Genomic DNA, 21,237 nt, shown 5'->3' with positions numbered 1-21,237 from the left:
TTGTGTGTTATTTGTTGTTTTTCCCTTGCTGCTTTTAATATGTTTTCGTTGTATTTAATTTTTGACAGTTTGATTAATATGTGTCTTGGCGTATTTCTCCTTGGATTTATCCTGTATGGGACTCTCTGTGCTTCCTGGACTTGATTAACTATTTCCTTTCCCATATTAGGGAAGTTTTCAACTATAATCTCTTCAAATATTTTCTCAGTCCCTTTCTTTTTCTCTTCTTCTTCTGGAACCCCTATAATTCGAATGTTGGTGCGTTTAATGTTGTCCCAGAGGTCTCTGAGACTGTCCTCAGTTCGTTTCATTCTTTTTTCTTTATTCTGTTCTGCAGTAGTTATTTCCACTATTTTATCTTCCAGGTCACTTATCCGTTCTTCTGCCTCAGTTATTCTGCTATTGATCCCATCTAGAGTACTTTTAATTTCATTTATTGTGTTGTTCATCGTTGCTTGTTTCATCTTTAGTTCTTCTAGGTCCTTGTTAACTGATTCTTGCAATTTGTCCATTCTATTGTCCATTCTATCTCCAAGATTTCGGATCAACCTTACTATCATTATTCTGAATTCTTTTTCAGGTAGACTGCCTATTTCCTCTTCATTTGTTAGGTCTGGTGGGTTTTTATCTTGCTCCTTCATCTGCTGTGTGTTTTTCTGTCTTTTCATTTTGCTTATCTTACTGTGTTTGGGGTCTCCTTTTTTGCAGGCTGAAGGTTCGTAGTTCCTGTTGTTTTTTGTGTCTGTCCCCAGTGGCTAAGGTTGGTTCAGTGGGTTGTGTAGGCTTCCTGGTGGAGGGTACTAGTGGCTGTGTTCTGGTGGATGAGGCTGGATCTTGTCTTTCTGGTGGGCAGGTCCACGTCTGGTGGTGTGTTTTGGGGTGTCTGTAGACTTATGATTTTGGGCAGCCTCTCTGCTAATGGATGGGGTTGTGTTCCTGTCTTGCTAGTTGTTTGGCATAGGATGTCCAGCACTGTAGCTTGCTGGTCGTTGAGTGAAGCTGGGTGCTGGCGTTGAGATGGAGATCTCTCGGAGATTTTTGCTGTTTGATATTATGTGCAGCTGGGAGGCCTCTTGTGGACCAGTGTCCTGAAGTTGGCTCTCCCACCTCAGAGGCACAGCACTGAGTCCTGGCTGCAGCACCAAGAGCCTTTCATCCACAAGGCTCCTTAATTTGGGATGATTCGTTGTCTATTCAGGTATTCCACAGATGCAGGGTATATCAAGTTGATTGTGGAGCTTTAATCCGCTGTTTCTGAGGCTGCTGGGAGAGATTTCCCTTTCTCTTCTTTGTTCTCACAGTTCCCAGGGGCTCAGCTTTGGATTTGGCCCCGCCTGTGCGTGTAGGTCGCCGGAGGGCGTCTGTTCTTTGCTCAGACAGGACGGGGTTAAAGGAGCCGCTGATTCGGAGGCTCTGGCTCACCCAGGCCCGGGGGTAGGGAGGGTCACGGAGTGCGGGGCGGGCCTGCAGCAGCAGAGGCCGGCGTGACGCCACAGCCTGAGGCGCGCCGAGCGCTCTCCGGGGGAGCCGTCCCTGGATCCCGGGACCCCGGCAGTGGCGGGCTGCACAGGCTCCCCGGAAGGGCGTGTGGCTAGTGACCTGCGCTCGCACACAGGCCTCCTGGCTGAGGCAGCAGCGGCCCTAGCGTCCCATGTCCGCCCCTGGGCTCCGCACTCTTAGCCGCGGCTCGCGCCCGTCCCTGGAGCTCTCTCAAGCAGCGTTCTTAATCCCCTCTCCTCGTGCACCAGGAAACAAAGAGGGACGTAAAAGTCTCTTGCCTCTTCGGCAGGTCCAGACCCCTCCCCGGACTCTCTCCCGGCCAGCCGCGGCGCACCAACGCCCTGCAGGCTGTGTTCACGCCACCAACCTCAGTCCTCTCCCGGCGCTCCGACAAAAGCCGGAGCCTCAGCTCCCAGTCCCGCCCGCCCCCGCGGGCGAGCAGACAAGCCTCTAGGCTGGTGAGTGCCGGTCGGCCCGATCCTCTGCGCTGGAATCTGTCCGCTTTGCCCTCCGCACCCCTGTTGCTGTGCTCTTCTCCGCGGTTCCCAAGCTCCCCCACTCCGCCTCCCGAAGTCTCCACCCGCGAAGGGGCTTCCCAGCGTGTGGACACTTTTCCTCCTTCACCGCTCTCTCCCGCTGGTGCAGGACCCGTCCCTATCCTTTTGTCTCTGTTTAGCTTTTTCTTTTGCCCTAACCAGGTACGTGGGGGGTTCCTTGCCTTTTGGGAGGTCTGAGGTCTTCTGCCAGCGTTCAGTAGGTGCTCCGTAGGAGTTGTTCCACGCGTAGATGTATTTCTGGTGTATCTGTGGAGAGGAAGGTGACCTCCGTGTCTTACTCCTCCGCCATCTTCCCTCAAATGCTTTTTATACATCTGTAGGAGATGATCATATAATTTTTATCCTTTGTTTTGTTAATGTCATATATCACATTGGTTGATTTGCAGATATTGAACTGTCCTTGTATCCCAGAAATAAATTCCAGTTGATCATGGTGTATGGTCCTTTTTATATATTGTTGAATTTATCAGATATATTGCTCTGTAATTTTTTTTTTTTTTTTTTTTTTTTGGTAGTGCTTTGTCTGGTTTTGGTATTGAGGTAATGGAGGCCTCATACAGTGAATTTTGGGGAGTGTTTTCTCTTCTTCAATTTTCTGAGACAGTTTTAAAAGGATAAGTATTAACTCTTCTTTGTTTGGTAGAATTCCCCTCTAAAGCTTTTCAGTCCTGGACTTCTGATTTTGGGAGTCTTTTGATTACTGATTCAATTTTAATAGTAGTGATTGGTCTGTTCTAATTATCTATATCTTCTAGATTCAGTTTTGGAAGACTATATGTTTCTAAGAATTTATCCATTTCCTGTAGGTTGTCCAATTTGTTTGCTTATAACTGTTCATAGTATTCTCTTATGACTGTTTGTGTGTCTAATACATAAGTTGTAATTTATTCTCTTTCATTTCTTATTTTATTTGGGTCCTCTCTTTTTCCTAATGAGCCTGGCTAATGGCTTATCAATTTTGTTTATCTTTCAAAAAAAAAACCAGCTCTTGATTTCTTGACCTTTTCTATTGTTCTTTGGGCTCCATTTTATTGATTTCCTTTCTGATCTTTATTATTTCATGCCTTCTGCTGACTTTGGGCTTTGTTCTTTTTCCTTTAGATGGTAGGTTAGGTTGTTTTTTGAGATTTTTCTTGATTCTTGTGGTAGGCCTGTATTGTTATGAACTTTCCTCTTAGATCTGCTTTTTCTTCGTCCCATAGGTTTTGGAAAGTTGTGTTTTTTGTTTTTTTTTTTTGGTTTTTTGCTTGTCTCAAGGTATTTTCTGATTTCCTCTTTGATTTCTTAATTGACCCTTTTTTTGTAGCATGTTGTTTAATCTCCACATTTTTTTGTTTTTCCTGTTTTTCTTTTTGTAATTGATTTCTATTTTCATATCGTTGTGATAGGAATGGATGTTTGATATAATCTCTGTTCTCTTAAATTTGTTGAGACTTATTTGTAGCCTAGCATGTGATCTGTCCTGGAGAATTTTCCATGTACACTTGCAAAGAGTGTGTACTCTGCAGTTTTTGGATGGAATGTCCTGTAGATACCCATTAATTCCAACTGGTCTAATGTGTTATATAAGGTCACTGTTTCCTCATTGACTTTCTGTGTGGATGATCTGTCCATTGATGTAAGTGGAGTGTTAAAGCCTCCTATTATTATTGTATTCTTGTCAACTTCTCCCTTTATATCTGTTAATATTTGCTTTATATATTTAGATTCTCCTATCTTATGTGCATATATGTCTATAAACATTATATTTTCTTGTATTGATCCTTTTATCATTATAATGCCCTTCTTTGTCCTTTATTATAAACTTTGTTTTAATGTCTACTTTGTCTGATGTGAGTGTTGCTATCCCAGCTTTCTTTTCATTTCCATTTGCATGGAGTATCTTTTTTCATCCCTTACCTTCAGTCTGTGTGTGTCTTTAGCTTCAAAGTAAGTCTCTTGTAGGCAGCATATACATGGACCTTGTTTTCTTTACCCAATCGGCCACCCTATGTCTTTTGATTGGAGTATTTAGTCCATTTATATTTAAAGTGATTATTGAGAGATATTTATTGCCATTTTTAAAATTTTTTCTGTTTTTTTTATTAGTTCTCTGTTCTTTTCTTCTTTGTAGATGCACAATGCTATATATAGTCTCTTTCCTTGTGGGTTGATTATTTTATTTGGTGTTATGCTTGTGTTCCTTTCTCTCTAGTTTTTCTTTTTCTATTATAGGTTTTTGATTTGTGGTTACCATGGCGTTCATATATGTTGACCTATAGCTATATCTACTTGTTTCAAACTGATAGTCACTTAAGTTCAAGCACATTCTAAAAGTTCTACATGTAGTTCCTCCCCTCCCCCATGTTTTGTGTTTTTGATGTCATATTTTACATCTTTGTCTATCCCTTAACTGTTTATTTTAGTTATAGTTGATTTTACAATTTTTATCTTTCAACCTTTGTACTAGCTTATAGCTTATTTAAATGGTTGGGCACAGCCTTTATTGTATATTTGCCTAATATGTGACTTGAACCCCTCACTCCTCAGGGAGGATCTCTGAGCCCATGATATTCCCCTTCTCTTCTGGGTCCTCTACCAGGGATGCAGGTCCCAACCAGATCACTTCTTTTCTACCAAACTCTGAGATCTTTCTTTACAGTCTTGGCTGTATAGGAGCCTTTCTGCAATCTCCAGGTTGTTTTCAGTGAGAATTGCTCCACACATAGTTGTATTTTTGATGTGTTTGTGGGGAGATGTGAGTTCAGCAGCCTCCTTTACTGCCATCTTGATTTCTCCTCTGTATTTTCAATTTTTAAGATACTGGTCTTTTTTCACTTTCTTGAACCTGCCAAGATTTGGTATATTAGGTCGTCTTCATATACTATCCCATCTGCCCCAGAATGTTCTTCTCTTTCTAAAAGATATCCCATTATCAACTTCTAGGATTCTCTTTATATATTACCATCTCAGAAAGAGCTGGTCATCCTACCAGTGTAGAGTTGCTCTTCCTCAAAACGTTCATTCTTTTATCTCTTCCTTTGTTTCATTCTTACCACTGATCACAACCTATAGTTTTTGGATTTTTTCTCATTTATATTTGTTCATGTTATTGTAAGTTTCCGTCAAAGCATTGACCACATTTATCTGTCAACTTTTAAAATTGTGGTATAAACACATATAAAGTTTACCATCATTCTCAAGTGTATACTTCAGTAATTAGCTAAACTTTTTGATCGCCTTTTTCTAGATTGTTGCCTAGCACAGAGGAGTTACTCAATAAATTAGTATTGAAATAATGAATAAAACATTTCACAACTGGACCAGATCCTTGTCTGTTTTTTAATTTAGTATTTTGAACATCCCTAAATCTCAGTTTTTTCGGACTGCTCAAATAGAATAACTTAGCCAGTGTGTCTAATCCCTTTTGGATTCTTGAATTTAGTCCCTGGGTCAGTCTGTGTTCATCTATTGTATTATTGTAAAAAATTCCTTGGATCCCATGTCTCTCTATTTTCTAGGCCAGCCTTATAAACTCTGAGAAGACAAAACAAGTTTTGTGGTGTTTGTTTTTCTTCACTTTAAATTTTTTTCTGAGTCAAATTTATGTTTTCTTTTGTGCCTCAAATTTTTTTTTATTGGAGTATAGTTGATTTACAATGTTGTGTTAGTTTCTGCTCTACAGCAAAGTGAATCAATTATATATATATATATATATATATATATATATATATATCTCCACTCTTTTTAAGGTTCTGTCCCCATATATGTCATTACAGAGTATTGAGTAGAGCTCCCTATGCTATACAGTAGGTTCTTATTAGTTATCTATTTTATATATAGTAGTGTGTATATGTCAATCCCAGTCTCCCAGTTTATCCCTCCCTTACCTTTCCCCTTTGGTAACCATAAGTTTGTTTTCTACATCTGTGACTCTATTTCTGTCTTGTAAATAGGTTCATTTGTACCATTTTCTTAGGTTCCACATATAAGCAATATCATATGATGTTTGTCTTCCTTTGTCTGACTTACTTCACTCAGCATGACAATCTCTGGGTCCATCCATGTTGCTGCAAATGGCATTATTTCATTCTTTTTTATGGCTGAGTAATATTCCATTGTATATATGTACCACATCTTCTTTATCCATTCCTATGTCAGTGAACATTTAGGTTGCTTCCATGTCCTGGCTATTGTCAGTTGTGTGGCGATGAACATTGGGGTGCATGTATCTTTTAAAACTATGGTTTTCTCCAGATATATGCCTAGGAGTGGGATTGCTGGATCATATGGTAGCTCTATTTTTTAGTTTTTTAAGGAACCTCCATACTGTCCTCCATAGTGACTGCACCAATTTACATTCCCACCAACAGGGTAGGAGGGTTCCTTTTTCTCCATACCCTCTTCAGCATGTATTGTTTGTAGATTTTTTGATGATGGCCATTCTGACCGGTGTGAGGTGATACCTCATTGTACTTTTGATTTGCATTTCTCTAATAATTAGTGATGTTGAGCATCTTTTCATGTGGCTGTTGGCTTCTTTGGAGAAATATCTGTTTAGATCTGCTCATTTTTGATTGGGTTATTTGTTTTTTTGATATTGAGCTGCATGAGCTGTGTGTATATTTGATTTGAATATGAAGTAGAGAAAATAATCATAACTACCCTTTATGATTATATTCTAAGTGCCATTCCATAGAAGGACAACAACCTTATTAGGTAGATACTATTAATTCAGCCATTGATCTAATACATATATATTGATTACTTACTATGTGGTGGGTTCTGGGTGTATATTGTCAAACAAGGCGCAGTACCTAAAAACAGGAGCATTTTTTTTTCTGGTAGTGGTTGCAGAGAAATAAATGAGTAGTTGTATAGCACTGTGGCACATTTTGTGATAAAACATAAACCCAGGGCTATGTTGAAACATACAGGAGGAAAAGTTACTGATTCTTATAACTCCATTTTACAGATAAGTAACGCTCAGTGAGGTTAAATACCATGTTGAATGTATTAAACGATTCTAAAAGGTGGCAAAGCCAGAATTTAAATCTTACTTTGTCTGATTCCATAATTTAATTACTTAATAATGCTATCATATTGCCTTCCCATATGTACTGAGTACCTGTTTCAGATACTAAATTTTACATACGTTGACTTATTTAAATGTCAAAAAACACACTTTGAAAGAGGTAGGGTTATAGTTTTTATCAACTTTTATACTAGGGTACTTACCTTTATGGAGGATACATAATGCCCAAAGTGATAAAATGCAGGGATGACTGGAACCCAGATTTTTCTGTCTTCAAAATACATGGTTTTAAAAATTGCTATTAAAACAGAATATTTCATAATACTTACCGTTTTCTCAAGCTCAGTTACAATATTAGTTCACTATATCTTGAAATTCAGTGACTTTTTATTCAGAAGCAAATTGTGTGAGCACCATTGGATTTATATTCAACAGATGTATATATTCTATAGTTACATATTTATTGGTGCCCATATTTATTTTATATATATGCATTAACTGGTATTTTATTCTCATTCTCCTACTTAATTTTGGAATTCCTTAGTGGTTGGATCATGTTACTCTAGCTCATTTTTCTCTCCTTTGTGTTTCTCAATACAGCGTTTTATAGTCAGCAGGTGTTCTGACTGCTGCATGCGCGCACGTCCACTATCATACTATGTTCAAGGATTGAATCTGTGAAAATGGGTATAATTTAGGCAAGGAATTCTGGCTGCATGTTAATTCACTCGTCTATTTTTAGGGCATTTTACTTGAAAAGATTTGTAGAGAGGTGTGTGTGTTTTACGTTTCATCCATATTTTCCACCACATGTATGACTGGGCATCCATCTAGGCTCAGCCTTGGTCTCTTTGGGGTCAGTATGAGGAGATACTAACTTAATGCAGAAGGAGATGAAAAGAGTTTTGTTTCTGAGGAATTGGTAACCATCGTATATGTTTATTATCTGGGGCATAGTGTGTTGCTCATGTAAAAGGACACTGAGACTGAGTATCTCTGAACCAGTGGTCTTATTTGCCATCTTTCCTCAGAAGAGAGTGGCTACATTTTTATTCTCAATGTGAGAAAGAAATCTTAGGGAGAGGAAAAAACTGTGCTGGAATAGCAATGAAGAAGTAGTTGCTCTACATGACATTTTTTTCTGGATGGCTAAAAAGATCAATGTACTTGCCTTCAGCTCATGAATTAATATCCTCAGGTATCAAGGAATGAGACATTGTGCACAGCAACTTGTTCTTCATTGCTAACTTCTTGTCATAAGTAAAATAATAATAAGGTGGCTTTAGAATAGGTATCACCCTTGGGATATAGCATTACTGTATCTTACAAGTCACTAATAACTGTAATGCATGGACTTGACTTACATTTTCTGTATAAATGAGATAATTTCTATTAGGCATATGAAAAGCAGAGGCTCTGAGTAATTCAGCCTTTAAGAAATGTGTTTTTATTATTTCAGAGGTCATCATAGTTCCATCTGGTTCAGTGAAGACTGGGCTGGGGTTCTTGAATGTGAATTTCACTATTACCTTACTATGGTAAACAATTAGTTTGTCATTCTGATGAATCATTTGTAAAATTTCAATAGTAATATCTTTAACAACAATAAAATTATGTATTGAGGACAATTCCATTAACTTATATATTTATTCACAAATATTCATTAAATGTTTATTAAATGTTTTATTATTAACTGTTAAAATGTGCTGGTCATTATATATGTAAATTTAATTTTATAGGTTAGTAGGTATTGTGGCAATAAAAATATTTCTGTGTGATAAATACAGTGAGAAAATACAAGTCACAAATTGGAGAAAATACAGAGTTTTGGTTTCACAAAAGTAAAACCAGATCCTTTAAAAACCAAGATAAAGGTCCATGATTTGTAACGAAATAACATCTTGGAAGTGTAAAGTTTGTGGGACCTCATAAACAGGATGGTGCTCTAGGCATATGAATTTGTCTAAAATCCTTTCTGAGACCACAGTGATACAATGATTTAAAATGAAAGGTTACTGAAAATTTCAATAACTTTGTTGAAGAACAAACCGTAAGAGGGGTTGAAGGAAGCAGATGGAGCAGTAACAGTCTTGAATATAGTATGAAGGTGCCTCAGAGAAGGATTAATTATTCTGCACTTTACAGAATAATGTATCTGAATAGTTTCCCAATGGTAAGATACTTTCTTATTATTGTCTCCTTAAATTTTCACAGTAGTTTTGTAAGGTGAGGAAAATTGTTCCATTTTAAAAGTGTGAAATCTGAAGATCTGAGATTTAAGGCCATCTAAATTAGTGAGGAGAAAGTTCAGAGATGAGTGGAAATCATCTGTCACTTACTTAACTTTTCCTTTATTCAAAAAAATGTTTGTTGAGCACTGACAACATCACAGACACTGTTCTACACAGTGGAGATGTTATGGTGAGTAAGATACATACTATTTCTCCTATTTCTCCTCTCATTGGGTTTATAATTTTCTGACTTTAACTTAAATATTTATTACAAAGTGGAAGTAAGGAAGAGAGAGAAGAAATGATCAAGATAAATTGATAAGTGTAAACATTTACAGTATAAACATTTATAGTATAAAATCCACACAGATTTCACTACATCCCAACCGATAGCCTTATAGAACGATTATATTGGAAATGAAGAAAACACCGTGTCTAACACATAGTAGATTTTCACCACATCCCATTTAGGTTAAAGACATTATGGACATATATTTGCAAGACCAAATTTGTTTGTACATGATATCACCATATTTGGTTATTGTTAGCCTCATTTGCATTTATAGATTAGATTAAACTCAGTAACTAAAAGAGGAGATCTATGTAATTTTAGATGACATTATTTGGATTTGTTGACTATATTTGTGATCTTCAATTTCTTTCCTTCCATTTTCTCTTGGACCTTGTTCAGTCAGATATTTGCTCCCACCATTCCACTGAACCTATTCTTAGAAAGTTTATCAGTGATCTCATTGTGACTTAAGGAAAGTCATTCCACACTCCTCATCTTAACCTGTCTTTAAGCTTTTGATACAGTTAGTGGTGCAGTTCTCCTTAAGACACTTGACTTCCAGGGCACAGTTCATGCCTGATTCCCTCCTACCGCTCAGACCACTCTTTTCTCAGCCTTCTTTTCTGGCTCTTTCTTGTATCTATCATCTCTAATACTGGAGGGGTCCAAAGTTCAGTGATTTGACCTTACCTTTTTTCTGAATATCTTAGTCATCTGGTCCCATGGCTTCACTACAGTCTACATGCTGATAATTCCCATATTTGTCAAGATACCCTGGAACTCTCCCCGGAATTCCTTTTGACTCTCTCCTTCACATCCTCACATGATGTGTAATAGACTTCTCACACTTACCATGTCCAAAAGGTAGCTCTTTATATCTCCCTTTCAAATCTGCTCTACCCCTGGAGATCTGCATTACTTGTGTCCTCAGCCCTGTATTAGTTCCCTATGGCTGCTCTAACAAATTACTACAAATTTAGTGGCTTAACAATACAAATTTATTTTGCCACCATTCTGGAGGCCATAAATCTGAAATCAGTTTCACTGGGCTAAAATTGAAGTGTCCATAGTACTGTGATTCCTCTGGAGGTTCTAGGGTAGAATCCATTCCTTGCCTCTTGTAGCTTCTGGTGTCTACTGGCATTCCTTGGCTTGTGGGCACATTATATTAGTCTCTGCCTCTGTGATTACATTGCTTTCTCTTCTGTTTATGGGTAAAATCTCTTCTCCTTCTCTTACGTAACCATATTTAGCATTTAGGGCCCAACTGGATAATCCAGGATAACCTTGCCATCTCAAAATCCTTAATTTTATAATACCTGCAAAGACTTTTTTTTCCCTTTCTTTTTTCCATATAAGGTGACAATCATAGTTTTCAGGTATTAGGATATTTTGGGGCGGGAGTCACTTTTCAGCCTACAACAGCCTCCTTCCGATCTTTACTGAAATATCAATGCCTTGCAATTCCCTCCCAGTCCACCTTATTTAAAATCCCCCTCTCACTACCATCAATGTTTCCACCCTCACTATCCCTCTTTCCTTTATTTTTTGTCCTCATAGTCTTTATCACCATATAAAATAATTATATATTTATCAAAGAATTAAAGTTTTATATATATATATAAAATGTGTGTGTGTAGATATATATAATTTAATTATTGGATACTTAGTTCTACTTTTTTAATACAATCACAAACTCAGTGGGGATAAGCATTTGTGTTACAGATCTTTGCCACCTTGTACATTGTAGCTCAGTAAATATTTGGAGAACTAATTTGTTGAAAGATTTGCTGTTATCAACTAGTTTATACTAATAGGTTTTTTTGTACTAGTGTTACATTTCTGTGAGTAGCAATTTCATTCTTTGCTTTTCAGATCAATGAGTTAGATAGATCTCTAGCATTATTAGAAAATCTTTGTGATACCCACAGAAATATTCTCACCTGAATACTTATCTAAATAATAGGTGAAGATTACTCTTTAACTTTAGTCATGTTTCTGATTTATCTTGAAATAAATTACAGTAAAAAAAACTTATATTTATGTTAGAGGGCAGGGATAATACATTGGAGTAAAACTGATACTATTTTACTACAGTTATTCCAACTGACTACATTATAGTGAGATGGAAATAAATTTCAGAATAGTTTAAAAACAGTTAAAAATCTTCTCTAAGAGGCCTTCTTTGGATGGTATGTCTGTGCAAATAATTGATTAAACCACAACTTTATATATATAATTGTTTTCTTTTTTATTTATCTTAACTAATTAAATATGTATATCATATCTATCTTCTAATTTATCTTTGAAACTGCCATTATTAGGTTTCAGTCAACAACAAACCTAAAAGATGTGCTCTTTTAAATTTTAATTGTTGCTGCCAGACTGTTTTCCTAGATGGTTGTAATTCATATTCCCACCAGCAGTGTGTAAAAATAAGTTTTTACCCACATTATCATGACGTTTTATTATGCTCTTTAATTTGAGCCATATTAATATTTTTGTGTACTTTTTTATATTTTAGTCTTTGTCATCATTCCCCAAAGATTTTCTAAACAGTCTTTCTTGTTAATTGTGGTTGTCCCAAGTTGGAAAGGACACTCTTGGTAGCTCTTAAGCATTGCTAAATTTTGGATGCTTATCTCATAGAACTTCATTACCAGTCTTCCATTCTTGTTGTTTATTTATCATCCCCAAGTGTTTTTTCCACACTATGTTGAAAAAGAGTTCATTACTTTGTTTTCTACTTCCTTCTACAAAATACTACAAGAACAGTATTATTTTTAATTGAGTCCCATCCTGCAAAAGTCTGTCCCCTATGTTATTTGTCATCATCATATTATCTTTCATCACCATCATCAAAAGTTTGCTGAACACATATTTTAAAACATTTAAAAACCATAACAACTGAACTACAGTATTTTGCATGATCTACACTAAACCAGAAATGATGTAACAAACCTCTGTCAGTTGTTGACCTATCCAGTTGCACTCATTTTATTGTCTATTATTGCTTATCATTGTTCCAGTGACAGTAAACTCTTATTTCTTCTGAACTTTCCTATAATTCTCTCCTAAGAGATAGGCAGTGTGTGGGTGGAAAGTATGAAATATAAATGAAGAGAGATGAAACTGCATGCCAAATCTGAGATTTCCTTTAAGGAAAAGAAAATAAGGTTGGATCTAGAAGCAATACGGAAATTCTCATGTGAAAGTTTCAGAATTCTGTATTCTGCATTTTCAGGTTTATAGCCTCTTGCATGATTCTAAACTGATGGAAAATTGAGCCTTTCCATCTTACAGAGCAGAACTTTCCTATTCTAAATTTATACTTCCTTTGTCCTTTGGTGCTGATTTCATTTTTTACTAAGAACTGGTGAATAAAATTCCTCTTGTTGGTAAATATAGATAAATTCCCATTTTAAAATAACATTTAAGTAAGTATATATGCCCCCAGAAAATGAGTAGGAGAGTGTTTTTGCTAGGTCTTAGCTTTCACATAAACACAGAATGAACATTATCAGTCACCACGTTCTTATGTATACACTAAAAAAAGACCGTCAAATGAAATAAAGTGAAATCTGCTGTATAAAGAATGTTATTTAATCTACACAATCTGTTTGCCCATCCATCGAGAGATAATCATATAAATGCATTAAACTAAGTAAAATTGACTTTTACAGCTTACATTTTAAACCAGTACTATAAATTAGTTTCTCAACTTTGACACTATTGGTATTGTGGGCTAGATAATTATTTACTGGGGGAGAGGGGTTTGTCCTTTGTATTGTAGGATATTTAGCAGCCTAAACCTCCTGGCCTCAGCCCACTAGTTGCTACTAGTGATCCCCACCCCTTCCACAATCATGATAATGTCCTAGACATTGCCAGCTGTCTCCTGGGCTGAGGTGGGGAGGGAGAGATTACTTTTTTAAATTATTATCTGAGGTCATATTAGTTTCTTATATACCACTAGATTACTCAGATATGTAAATTATTAAAATAATACACCTCATATTAACTGCCAGAATTAAGGATAAATGTATCTGCAATAGATACCATAAACTGTGGAGTATTTTTATAATCCTGTCAAAGAATATCTCACAAGCATTATTTCACTCTGTCTTCGATGTTTCCATAAAGCATAGCTTCCCTCTTATTTAGATATGAATAAAATTCAACTAATAGATTACTTGTACAATCACTGGTAACTCATTATGGCTTGTAAATGTTTAATGAGTCTAGAATATGTGTTATATATGTTTCATGACTTAGCACATGGTTAAATGAAGATGTCACTCTGTAATATTTCACTATTCTACATCTGCAATTTATTAAACAGGAAAGGGTATTTTCTCTGCTGTGTTCATTTTAAATTTGGGTATTTGTATCTTCATTAGAATTCTATTTTAATATCTTGATTATTAATAATTTAAATACTGTTGCTTCTGGGTATGCTGCAGTAGATTATGAAGCAAGTCCATAACAAAAAATCTAGTGCAAGATAATATGTAAAGAGTTATAGTATGAGTAACTTGTAGCTGATTTGATTCAGAATAAGTAAACAATACATAGTGAAATGAAATTGTAATTTAATATCAACTTCATGTTATTTTTTCTTTCAGTTCTTTCTGCTTACATTGAACAGAGCTGCTTCTTTAACATTACTTTAAGACCTTCTTTTTCATCCACTCCCCTTCTCGCTTTATTCCAATTCATTCTGATGTGACCAGAGTGATTACCCTTAAGTACAATTTGATTTTATCGCACTTTTTAGTAGAAGCACTTCAGTGAGTCCCAGTTGTCTAATCATATTGACTTTCAAGCTGGATCATTTGAAACTCCCAGAGTTCTTTGTAGAATGCTAGTTCATACCAGTAAATTATATTTTTAGAAACCTTGAATTAAACATAGGCCATCGTGTATGAGATTCTTTGGCTACTGAAAACATACACACAAAATCACAGGATAAAAAATAAAAATAAAAAAATAATGAGATAATGTCATTTATACTCTGTGGAGAATTGATAAAGTCTCTACATTGTTCTAAGTGGTGAGACACATTAGTCTAGTTTTCTGCAGAAACACAGAATCACTAACTTTTAAGATGAACCAAAAACTTCCCTAACCTTAGTTTTTCATACATAATTTATCTTAGTCTTATTTGTAAATGTATAATATCCTCAAGTCAAATATCTTAAATTCCTAGGAAATTTCCTTTTTGGCTTCCCATGCTTTCCTCTTGATCTCTCTGAAACCCTGTCTCTGCCAGCTTCTTCATCTCAGGTGTTGAATCTCACTTGTTCATTCATGACTGGAGTTAGAGCTGCCCCCACTAGTTACTGGAGACTTTCTCCCTCCTGTACTCTAGTATGACATTTTTTACCAGCTTCCTTAGAATACCACTCACAGTCTTTAACAGGTCATAACTAAATGTTTTCATGTGTCATCTAGATTATAAACTTCTTAGTACAAAAAGCATGTTTGTTCATATTTTCAACCTTCTCTTACTACCCTGCACATAGTAAATGTTCAATAAATATTTATTGAGTGAAGAAACAACCTTAACAGTTAGATCATCTTATTTTCTGAAAAAAATAATAGAAGATATTTTATAAAGTATGTCTTTCTAATATGTGAATTTCTTTGTATAAGCATGTCTGACAAAGATTTTAAGTATGTCTGTTATTTAAAAAAAATTAACTTTGTTAAAAATAACATATGAAGTCACAACCATCTTATTTTTTTAATTTTTATTTTATGTTAGAGTACAGTTGATTAACAATGTTGTGTTAGTTTCAGGTGTACAGCAAAGTGATTCAGTTATGCATATACATGTATCTATTCTCAATACTCTACAATAACCTAAATGGGAAAAGAACTTGAAAAAGAACAACCGTCTTAGAGAACCCTAAATATATATAATCCTGCTAACTGTAGGAAGCTGATCACTGTTTTCTCTGTTGCCAATTCTCACTTGTTAAAAAAATTTATATTTTATTTAATCTAGAACTTTTATTTTTCTTTACCTCAGATGAAGACAAAATATATATTTAATAAGAGGCTCTTGTTAAGTATGCTAATAACGCTTTATTGTTATAAGAGTGAACCATTTTCATTAAAGGAAGGAATTAAATGTTAAGAAAAAGTACCCAAAACAAGGAAGTGAGGAAAAAGAAAGTCTGTGTACCCTTTCAATAACATTCCAGAACATTGTCTAACAGGCCCACTTAAAAGATTTTTTTCAGGAAAATTTAGTTTTGTTTAACAAGCTATTTACTATTTAGCAGCCATATGCTATGCAGTGGAGTCTCATCAATATGCAAATGATTTCTGTCTAGAATTAAAAATAACCCCAACAGTTATGGTTATATTTCCCTGAACGTATTAACTGCTTCTTACACTCTAACATAGTGATCTCCTTCTAACATTCTTTCTTGGATAAGTAAATATTTTTCAAGCAGTCTTTGACCAAGTCTTGCCATCCTTTAGTTGTAATGTCAAAAGTTATACTTTTATGATGCTTACCTTTGTCATAAGATTCCAAAAATGTTTCACAGGTACTGATACCCCTAACTCTACTGGCCTAAGAAACAGCTTCGTGCTAGACTAATTTGGTTGTAAATTATATTGTTGAAGAAAGTACTGAAGGAACATTTTAAAAAGCGTTTTGGTTCCTGAGAGGAATGTGGGTCAATTAATATTGATATGGATAGGGAGAGGGAAAGGAGAGGATGTGTGGGGAGGGAGAAGACCAGAGACTAGGGTTTATTTTATAATTTTTACAGGGATAGATTCTGATAAACTTAAACTTAAAAAAAGCAAAAAAATAAATCACTGGAATTTATGTGGCTTCAATTTGCTCATATATGTTAGGTCAAACTTTAGAAAAAATAATCAAGATTCAATAGATATAAAAACCCTCTTATACCCCTCCTGAGGGAAGAAATTGCTTGTAAGTGTGAGAAAAATATTCATACTTAGAACATTTATCTATTTACAGTTCCCACTTTGGGGAAGATCTGACTTAAACAGTAGAAAATATTTTGTGTACTTAGTTTAAGATTTCAAGGACGTATTTGTGCCTTATATTTGTGAAAGAAATGTAATTTCTCTAGCAGTATTGAATGAAACCCAAGTTAAGCATTTTAATGCACAACAATTTAGAGCTATTATGAGAGCAAACTGCTGGAAAAAATAAAAAGATCAAGAACCAAAAGGCATCTAGTTGAAAAATTCTCCCTTGTGCAATAGGGTCTGGATAATTTAGAGATCTTATAATGGCTTAATAAAGTTTTAAAAAGCCACCACTGAGCTTAGAAATTTGAACCTTATACTTTATATTTTGAGTCCCATTAATGAAGAAAAAAACCACTTTACAATGATTTTGTTAGTAGTATTTGTTCAATGGCCTATATTCACCTATAATTCAGACTCTCGATTGGGTATGAATATGAGGAGGTTGATAGTAGAAATAATAAAAATTATATTCTCCATATCCACAAACTTTGCATTAAACTGGTTTCTCTAGGTAGGGTTCCTGAGTAAATTAGCAGAGTGCTACATGTGCCTCTGAGCTTCCAGCACAGAGCCACAGTCATGGTACATAGTAGGGAGTAGTATTGCAGTGAGTATTTGACTCAGATTCTCCACTTACCTCTTTATGGCTCAGAACATTGCTGAAATACTTCAGCACTGCCATCCTCTTTCTTTCTTCTGTGGTTAGGCTTTCCCTGCTGGACTCCAGATAGGAATAGTATACGGAGGGCACCAAAATTCCTTGTGTGGCTCTGACACTAATACCACTACCCTCCTATCAGTACTGTCCCTATTCAGGGCAATGCTGTTCCATTCATAAGTGCTTTCTGCTTTGAACAAGGAGCAGGATACCCTCAGAGCTACATAATTTAGGCACAGTGAGTGATTGCCAGGATAGAGGTGCGTGAGATCTGTTGGCACAGTGCCACATATTTAGGGCTTTTGAACATATCCACAACTATTATGTATTAATGTTCGAACTAGAGCCTAAGGGATTATCTCTATTAAAAAAAAATCTAAGGACCGAGATGTGTTTATACTGTTGCTAAGCAGAAACTATCATAACAGGTTTCCTGTGAATAGTGATTTTCTAAGCAAAGACAAATCACACTGAATTATGAAACCAAATGATGGTAAAATGTCATGAAATGGTAGTTACTAGAGTTTAATAGGGTACAGTGCCATCTAGATCTGGATAAGATAAGCCTCATTCCTCATTACTTCTACCGTAATTTAAATAGACAATAAAAATATATTTGTCACAGACTTACATCCTCATTTACCCACTTTTTCTAAGAAAACCATTGTTGATTTGGATCACAGCATAGTCAGGCATATAGAAATGATCAAATTATATACAGAACCTTTCTATTTGTGGGAAAATGGACACGGAGAAGCAGCAGAGCAGGACATTGAAGAGCATAGATTCCAGAGCCAGACCGCCTGTTTTAGAATTCTGGGTCACCGCCTACTAGTGTGTGCCTTTGCACACGGATCACCAAACCTCAGCTACAATTCTGTCTGTCATCCATAAGCTGACAGTAATAATAGTACGCACACCATAGGGTTGTTGTGAGAATTAAATGAGTTAATGTATGTATGCAAAACATTTAGAACACTGTAAGTCCTTTGTGAATGTTTGATATCATTACTATTGTCCTTAAGCATTTTGGTTTGCATATTGAAGGGTATTATGTTTCAATATAAATATGTATTCTCTCTCACTCCCTTTCTCTCAACCTCTCTCTCTCTCTCTAAGAGAGACTGAGAAGTTCCCTCTAGTACCGTCTCCCTTTCTTCCTTCTAGTAATACAACTTCTCCCCTGCCTAATCAAATTTTATCAGAGAACAAGCTGTTAAGTACATTTTTGTTGTTGTTGTTGTTGGTACGCGGGTGTCTCACTGCTGTGGCCTCTCCCGTTGCGGAGCACAGGCTCCAGACGCGCAGGCTCAGCGGCCATTGGTTCACGGGCCCAGCCGCTCCGCGGCACGTGGGATCTTCCCTCACCGGGGCACGAACCCGTGTCCCATGCATCGGCAGGCGGACTCTCAACCACTGCGCCACCAGGGAAGCCCTGTTAAGTACATTTTTTAGATTCCCTTGCCAATAGGTAATGTCTGAAACTTTGGGGTCACTTTCTTTGAGGCTTGCCCTCTCTCAGTATTTTCCCATTTCCTTGGGCTGGAGTGTAGGTATGGTACTAGTGAGCTAGCTTCAGCCATGCTAATAAAGGCGGCACTAGGGGACTGCAGAGAAATAAGAGAGAAGGAAACTTACTCTCTTGATGATTTTGTGAATCTGAGCCATCTATCTGATCCATCTACTAACTCTTGATCACCCATCTACATTTTGCCTGTGACATGAAAGAGAAATAGACTTCTATCTTATCTAAGCCACTGCATTTTGGATATTTTTCACAGTAACTTAGGCTAGACCTTAACAGAAGGAGCGTCTCTTTCTGCTTCCACTTTTCCAATAGTAGATTAAAGATAATTAGTTTACTTGTAGGGCTGTTATCAAAAGAATAAATAAGCAAAATGTTTAAGATATAAACTGGTGTATTATGTTACCTTTCTTTTGTGAATATGGAAACATTCATATTGTCATTACATTATTTATTTGACTCTTGCTATATATAAAAGATTTTGCATATTTGCTTTCTTTTCTTCAGGCTTTTCAGTTATTCAAATGGAATCTCCAAAACTGGGGTGAATAAAATTGTCCACTATATCATATGTGATGTGATGTTGTATCAATTTGAAGGATCATTTAATCCATTTCTCATAAATGTTTTTTTTAAAAAGAAACTTTTTTGGTCAAATAAGCTTAGAACATTTTATAAACACTTTGCCCCACCCTCTCCCTTTTGAAATTTGCAGGTCTCATTAACATATTAAGGTCTGGAAAATTCCTGCAAAAAGAAACCTAATTTACTGTTTGATACATTATGCATCAAACATAATGCTTGACCTAAGAACATTTTTTCTTTTTGTAACACAAATGAACACCACACAGGAGAATATTATTAGGTACACAGTTTACGAAATGATTATTCAGTCCAGTAGACATTTGGAAATGTGTGGAAACATTTCATTTTTCTGTTTGTCACAGTGACTGGGTAGTTGCAATGACATTTAGTGGGTGAGAGTCAGGGACCCCTAACATACTGTAAGAGGGACATTCCCTTATAACAGCCCTCTCATCCCCAATATTGTGTCCATTGAGAAACGTAGATTTTTTTTTTTTTTTTGGTCCACTTCTTTTAGGAAGTTTGTGGACAGTTGAAGGGCATGTTATTAATTAAAGGCATGTGTTGGACCTTGAGATTGAACCCAGATCAGACTCCTTATATGATTCTCTGGGGTGAGATTTTCTGATTTAGATATTGTGATGCTAAGTAATCATGAGCACATTCAAAGATTCCTCATGATATGCCTTCACATTTTACAAAGTTCTGATAACCTGCATTAGGATTTTCCTTAGTATTTATTTTGAGAAATAATATTAACCATAAGGTCAGATATTAAAGTTACAGATGAAATCAGAGGAAGCAAAAAAATCTCAAATGTTATTCTGTTGCCTCTCACTACCAGAGACATTTCAAGGCAATATGCTTCTAAGTGCTCAGAAATCTGTATTTTCTTTGTTTTTTAACTGTTGCTAACTGAGTTTGAATGCCTCAGTTTATCTAAGCACACTGTAAACATGATAGAATTCAGCATGCTCAAGTTTCAGGACTGAGTGTCAGAAAGTCTGTGAGACTCAAGTGTTCAGTAAGATGTTGAAGATCTCATATATTGATTGGCTACATATCTATGGCAAGATCCTGGAACCTCTCAGCTCTGTGCAAAGGGGACAACAGAAAACTGTCATTTATTGTTCTTCTTGCCTGGGAATGCTTTCCCTCAGTATTACCTGTGCTTATTCTATTCTCATCATTCAAATTTCGGCTAAAGGTTATGTTGGAAAGATCTTCCATGAATACAGTCCCTTCCTCCCCACTCACTTTCTATGTCAGGATGCTTTTTTATTTCTTCCTTATGGCACGTTACCCTATCTATAATATATCTGATTAAAGTATTACCTAAATGTGTTTTTCACTACCTGCTGTAATGTGATAAGATAGCTCAATGAAAGCAGCCTTATTCGTAGTTCTTTTTACCAAAATGAATGCTCTCTCTTCTAAATATTTTTCTGAAAGAATGAGCGTCTCACATGATAAGTTTTATGTATAATATTAGTAAATATGATACATTTTCTTGTAATATTAAAACTCATAAAAGTTTGGTGAAAACGTCTCTTGCTATTTCATGTTTGTTCAGGGGCTTTACTTCTCAAGGTATTGAAAGAATGCTATACGTATATTCTATCAATAGTATCTATGAGTCTATGCCCAACAGTTGCTATATCCTGATTCTTTGTTGCTGTTGTTGTAATGTTCTTTAGTATGCCAACTGCTGGAAGGAGAGAGGATTTGAGCAGGGGGAGGCAAGAATATGTTCAGTTTAGCTATAACCAGTTTTGCTACCGAATGCGAGTTCCTGTGCCCGATGGGCCAAACAAATCAAAATGCTTGAGTTTAGAGCAGAGGAACATTTTTTGCA

Source organism: Leucopleurus acutus, assembly GCF_964270905.1.
Source record: "Leucopleurus acutus genome assembly, chromosome: 11".
In the NCBI taxonomy this organism is placed as follows: Eukaryota; Metazoa; Chordata; class Mammalia; order Artiodactyla; family Delphinidae; genus Leucopleurus; species Leucopleurus acutus.
The sequence above is the reverse complement of the archived record's forward strand: the minus strand, read 5'-3'. Positions refer to the sequence as shown.